Source organism: Hakea prostrata, chromosome 8 (genome assembly GCF_041222555.1).
Source record: "Hakea prostrata isolate BN-2017 chromosome 8, UWA_Hpros_2, whole genome shotgun sequence".
Lineage (NCBI taxonomy): Eukaryota > Viridiplantae > Streptophyta > Magnoliopsida > Proteales > Proteaceae > Hakea > Hakea prostrata.
The window spans coordinates 30,117,001-30,123,225 of NC_142607.1; the positions used below are offsets into that span (position 1 = coordinate 30,117,001).

Consider the following 6,225-nt stretch of genomic DNA (forward strand, 5'->3'; position numbering starts at 1 on the left):
CACCATTCTCCCAGCAAGGTCAGGTTTATGCAATAGTTTGTTTAAAGGCCTGTTAGTAAGAACAATAATTGGATGAGCTTGAAAAGAGGGCCTGAGTTTTCTGACCTCTATTATCAAAGCTAAGGCATGTTTTTCAAATTCTAGATATCTAAAATCTGCATCTAACAATGTATGACTTACAAAGTAGAGAGGATTTTAGACCGTACCTTCTTCTCGAATTAATATTGCACTCACTGCGCCTTTGAAGAAAATAAGTGTATCTACAAGGCTTCTCCTAATATCGGCCGAGATAGAACTGGTGGACTGCTCAGCCTTCTTTTTAATTCTTCAAATGAACTTTGATAGTCCTCTGACCATCTGAATTCATTAAGTGCATTTAGATTTTTCAACGCCTTGAAAAAAGGTGCACACTTATCTCCAGTTTTGGATATAAATCTACTCAATGCTGCAACTTTCTCTGTCAAACTTTGGATTTCCTTCATATTGTTGGGTTCTAGCATATTCAGGATGGCCTTAATTTTTTCTGGATTCGCCTCAAAACCCTTCTGTGTGACCATATAACCCAGGAATTTTCCAGATGAAACTCCAAATGCACACTTCTCAGGGTTAAGTCTCATTCCATTCCTTCTAAGTACATTGAAGCATTCTTTTAGAACAGTGAGTAGATCAGATCTGAATTGACTTTTTACGAGAAGATCATCAACATAAACTTCCATGTTCCTCCCGATCTAATCAGCAAACAACTTATTCATTGCCCATTGATATGTTGCCTCAGCATTTTTTAATCCAAAAGGCATAACCTTGTAGCAATAGCTTTCTCGATTCGTCATAAATGTTGTGTGAGGCTGGTCTTCCTTCTTCATAAGAATCTGATTATAGCCAGAATAGGCATCCATAAAACTCAACATTTGCTAATCTGATGTGGCATCAATCAACTGATCAATTCGCGGCAAAGGATAACAATCCTTAGGACAAGCCTTGTTCAGATCAGTATAATACGCGCACATTCTCCACTTGCCATTATGCTTCTTCACCATTACAACATTTGCCAACCATTTGGGACATTCAATATGCTCAATAAACTTTGACTTCCTGAGCTTTTCCACTTTGACTTTGATTTCATCTTGCTTTTTTGATGAAAAATTTCTCCTGCTCTGCTTTACCGGTTTAGTAGTGTTGTCGATCCAGAGACAGTGCTCCGCAACTTCTCTGCTCAAACCTGACATGTTCTGTGCTGACCAAGCAAAGACATCTGCATTTATTCGTAGAAATTCTTTCAACAGGACCTTGTCCTGATTGGTCTGATCAGCCCCAATCATGGTTCCCCTGTCTGGATTTTTGAGATCAAAAGAAAATTTTTCTAATTTCTCCATCTCCTCTCTGAATTTTTTCTTTGTCCCTATTATCCATAACTTCAACAGTAAGGGCAAGAGCCTTACCTTGTGACTTAGAATCTTTCAAGAAAGTTGTATAGCTCTGCCTCAAGGTTCTCTGATCAGATTTGCATTCTCCAATGCCTCCTTCAGTTGGAAATTTTACTTTCAAATGCCTTGTTGAAACCACAGTTCCAATAGAATTCATAGTTGGCCTTCCTAGAATTATATTATAAGCCGACAAATTCTTTATCAACAAAAATTTAGTAAGAGTTGTTGCTGTTTGTGGATGTGTTCCCAATGTTATTGTCAACTCCACAGTTCCTTCCACTGAAGTAGATTCTCCAGAAAACCCAAATAAACTTGTTCCACAAGGTTTTATCTTGACAGTATCCATCTTCAACCATTGAAAGGCTTCATAAGACATAATGTCTACAGAAGACCCTGTATCAATTAAAATCCTGTGAATGTCTCTGTTTGCCACCTCAATGACAACAACAATGGCATCATCATGTGGCTCTTGAATTCCATCCATCTCCTCCTCCGTGAAAACTATTTCCTTCATCTTCTTAATTATTTTAGGAATAACATGAGATTCGACAGCATGAACATACCTGGCATGAGCTTTAGACTTTGAAATGAACTTTAAATCCAAACTCCCCAAGATGACCATGACAGGAGATTGCTTCTGTTGAACTCTTATATTTTCCTGATGCTTGGCATTTTCATCTGGAGAACTAGATTGAAAATCTATTTCCGCCTGGTCCTCCTTCACTAGTGTCTAGTTATTCCACCTTCTTGGTTGATCAGCAGCATTTCTCTGGTGTCCTCCATTTCTCCTTTGGACATATCGATCTAGCCGCCCCTAATTGATCAATCGCTCAATTTCATTCTTCAGAATTCTGCAATCATCAGTATCATGACCATGATCTCTATGATACCTGTAATATCAGTTTTGATTCCGCTCTTTTGCCTTTGCTATCATCGATGTTGGCCATTTTACAAATCCCTGATGTTGGATTCGCATCAAAATTTCTAATCTTCTGGTATTAAAATGAGTATAATTTTCCAAGAATGATCTTGGAATATCTCTTCTAATTTGACAATAAGGACCATTCCTCGGATAATTTCTGTTATTTCTTTGATCTCTCTGATCAGATTGCATGACTCCATCTTCCTTCTTTCTGCTCCCATCACCATTAGTTTCCTTCCTGGCCTGAAGAATATCTTTCATGTTAGCATACTGATTACATCGTGTTGTTAATTCTACAATGTTCGTCGGCTTGTTCATAATCAAAAATTCCAACAAATGATTGTCCGTCAAACCTCTGAACATAGCATCATAAGCCACTGCTTCATTCAGGTACTTTATCTAAATTGATTCTTGATTGAATCTCTTCATATAACTTCGAACTAATTCCCGTGACTTCTGGTGAATTGTAGCCAAATTATCCACCGTTTTGCTACTTTTCATGCTGCTTTGGAATCTTGAGAAGAATATTTTTGTCAAGTCTCTGAAATCTCCAATTGAATCCGATAATAGACTGAAAAACCAAGTTGTTGCAGGACCTATCAATGATGATGGAAAGGATCGACACTTTAAAACGTTAGAGTTACCTGCCAACATCATAACAGAATTGAACTGAGCTAGGTGTTCCAAAGGATCTGAGCTTCCCTTATACATTGTAAACACCAGAAGCTTGAAGTTATGTGGCAATGGTGCTAACATGATGTCTTTAGAGAATGGATTTTGATTCATTGCTTCTTCCACCTTTTCTCCACCGTCTTTATTCGTCAATCGTTGAATCTGATCGTTCATGATACGAAATCTCTTACTGATTTCAAATCCATGAACTTCAGATCTGCTACCTTCCAATCTCCCTCTTTCTCTCTTATCCCTCCGATCTCCAAGAGTTTTACTCTTTTTACTCTGAATGTGGCTTAAATGATCATCCTTAGACGATCCCTGATCTTCTGACTCCAGAGGAATGTAGTTTGGATCTGCACTCTCTTCTGATCCTTCTCTAAGAATTGATCTTCTTTGACTTTCTCTTGACCTCTGGGTCTGAGGATTTGGTACAGAAATCGCCTCAACTCGGGAAAGAGTGCGAGATCTTCTAATAGGCGAGATCAGAACTCTTCCCTCTGGTTGAACTCCAACTTGCTTGCTGAACGATCTCATCATATTTTTCGTTTCAAGTATTTGATGTTGCATACTCTCAAATCGTTCAGTGATTTGATTTGGGTCCAGCTCTAATTGAGAAGCTGCCAGTGTATCTGCAAGTTGTTTTTCTTGTCTTTTGAAACTCTAAGCAGAATGAGGTGAGCGATCTTCCGTCATCCTCTACTTTTTCCAAGTCTGCATCATTGGAATTTGCAGTGTTGGAATTGTTTCTCTTGGTCTTTTCTTCGGATTGACTCTCCTTGGCTCCCTCTGGCTTACTTCTACCATTTCAACCGGTAATGCCTCCTCTCACTCAGTCAATTAAGCCATGACCTCTGCAATGAAGTTGTTAAAGCTTAATTCCGACAGACAGCTCCAAATGTTGGTGCTAAAATTGCCGGAGGCTTTGAACCGTAATCTTTGCACCAAATCACTCAGATCTGGATCCATCTGGTTTGCTCCACAATGAATCAATCTCTCGTTCCTGAAAAATAGAACACAAGTGAGAAAAAGAGCCGATCTTCTTGATCTGCGTCACGTCTCTGACGGTCTAGTCAAAAATGATGACAATACTCCAGAGCTCAAAGGAGCTTCTGAGGTGTTCTAATGGAGTAGAATCAGTAAAGTACTAGTGTCCAGATTAATCTGAGAGACTTACCCATGACGAATTCATCATCCCTTTTATATATAGATTTCCCGCTTGTTCTGGTTTTAACTGTGACTATCGGATTATAGCGTAGAATTGAATGGCCATGATTCGGCCTTCCTCAGAGTTCTTGGGCGGACCCATAGATTGCTTTACTCGATTAATTAAAACCAATCGAATTGTTATAAGATCGGAGTGAACCGGCCAGAACCGGGATTTGGGTACTTTAGTCACAACAGAAATTGTTTAAGAAATGCATAGGGAACGTGTTTATCATACACTAAAAAAAATCCAAAACTTTTTAAAAGCATACAAACGTAAAAAAAAAAAAAAATGTTTCCTCAAATAAATATTGTCGTAGAATTGTTATCAAACACACTCTAGTAATCCCAAAAAAGAAAAAAAAAATATTAATAAATAAAGGACCAGTCCATAATTTATACAACCTAATTCAGTAGTGTCATAGAAAAAGGGATTGTCAAGGCCATGGCTAGGCTAGGCTCAGTGAAGCTGCCAAGTCAAGCCCTTGAACCGAGAGTTGCAAATACAATCTAATCTTGTCTGCCTTCTTGTTTGTCCCAAAATTTTTATCTTGAATCCTCCTCCTCACAACATCGGGGACATTTGACACAACATTGGGAATGAGAATGCACGTTATAGCCCACACTTTAAAAATGCTAAAAAGGATGTATAAAATTAACCACAATGATGGTTTACAAATAAACAACGGGGATGGGAGATTTGAAATCAAATAACTTGGTGTGACAAGGGGAAGCGTTCTTAGTATTGGCCAAATCGGCAACATGGCACAAATTTGCCCTTCGATATCCCTAGAAAACTATTTACTTCTCTATTCTTTTATCCACCGTCATACGTTAAGAATCAAGGAAATGCAACTTAGGTGTTTGGCGCCCATGTTTACCTACACCAAGACATTTCCGAACACGAATTTACCACCATGCCCATCTATTACCCGAATAGAAAATGAGTGCTTTCGAGTTTTAGTCTCTATAATAATATAAAGAAAGGCAAATTTTATGCGGAAGGAGGAATGAGTTTGCAATAAGGGGCAATGTTAATATTTATTTCGTAGAGTCACCCAAACTAAGAGATAGACAACCAGCTCAACTGCCTTACAATTATATGTTGGAACATTGATAACAAGAGACTATCAAACTTCTCTAGCACTAATGTGAAATTGCAGGATCTAGACATGTTTATTGATCTTCTTCGCCTCTAAGCACTTTCACATCACCTCACCCTGAAAACGTAACCAAATCTGAATGTTAGTCTTAAAAGAATTACTTAACCGTTATGAAATTCTCATATCTAAGAGTTTGAGATTCACGGTTGGAATAGAAAGGATTTTAAAATTCAAGGGGTTTTCTAGATGATGAAAATATACTTGGAGCAATCAATGGAAGGGCTAATCTTGTAGGGAAGGTGGACACCACATTTGCAGGGAAGTGCTGCAGCATTGCCTCCCTTGATTTCGGGAGTGGCTCTATAGGCATTCTTGAGACAACGACAAGCCACCCGACGGTCAAGAGTGGTTCTTGCGGCGGAGTTGATTGCCCTCACGGAATCGCAACAAGCCCAAGACACCTTTCCTCCGTTGCGCAGATAGGTGAGGCAAGAAGCCAATCGAGAGACCACTTGCCCACATGTTAGGGCATCTGCAGCATGTGGTGCTGCCACAACCATGCAAACCAAAACAAGGCACACAACCTTCAGGACACCAGAATTGGCCATATTTACACGTACTTCCAAGCACCTTGATGCTCACTTGTCTATTTCTTTTTTCCTAGTGTTTTTCTAGATCAATGCAATGACGTACGCCTTTTTATGTGTTTGTTTATAAGAGAAGGGCGTAACAGACTTCTTAGGTGGTTTTAGTCTCCTTGTTTGGCTCAAAAGATTGATGGTGGTTGAAATTTGAATGCTTTTCAATGTGTTTGTCATTTTGCTTGCGTGGATTCTCTCTAAAATGGAAAGCGTAAATGAATTTTCTAATTAACTTTTTTTGGTTGGTTTCACTTTAG

The 6,225-nt window shown here is 38.8% G+C and overlaps 1 pseudogene; it reads right to left on the bottom strand.

Annotated features, from left to right (window-relative positions):
* Positions 1-5,439: 5,439 nt before the first annotated feature.
* Positions 5,440-5,935, bottom strand: LOC149007530 (non-specific lipid-transfer protein pseudogene; annotated as a pseudogene).
* Between the last annotated feature and the right edge of the window lie 290 nt (positions 5,936-6,225).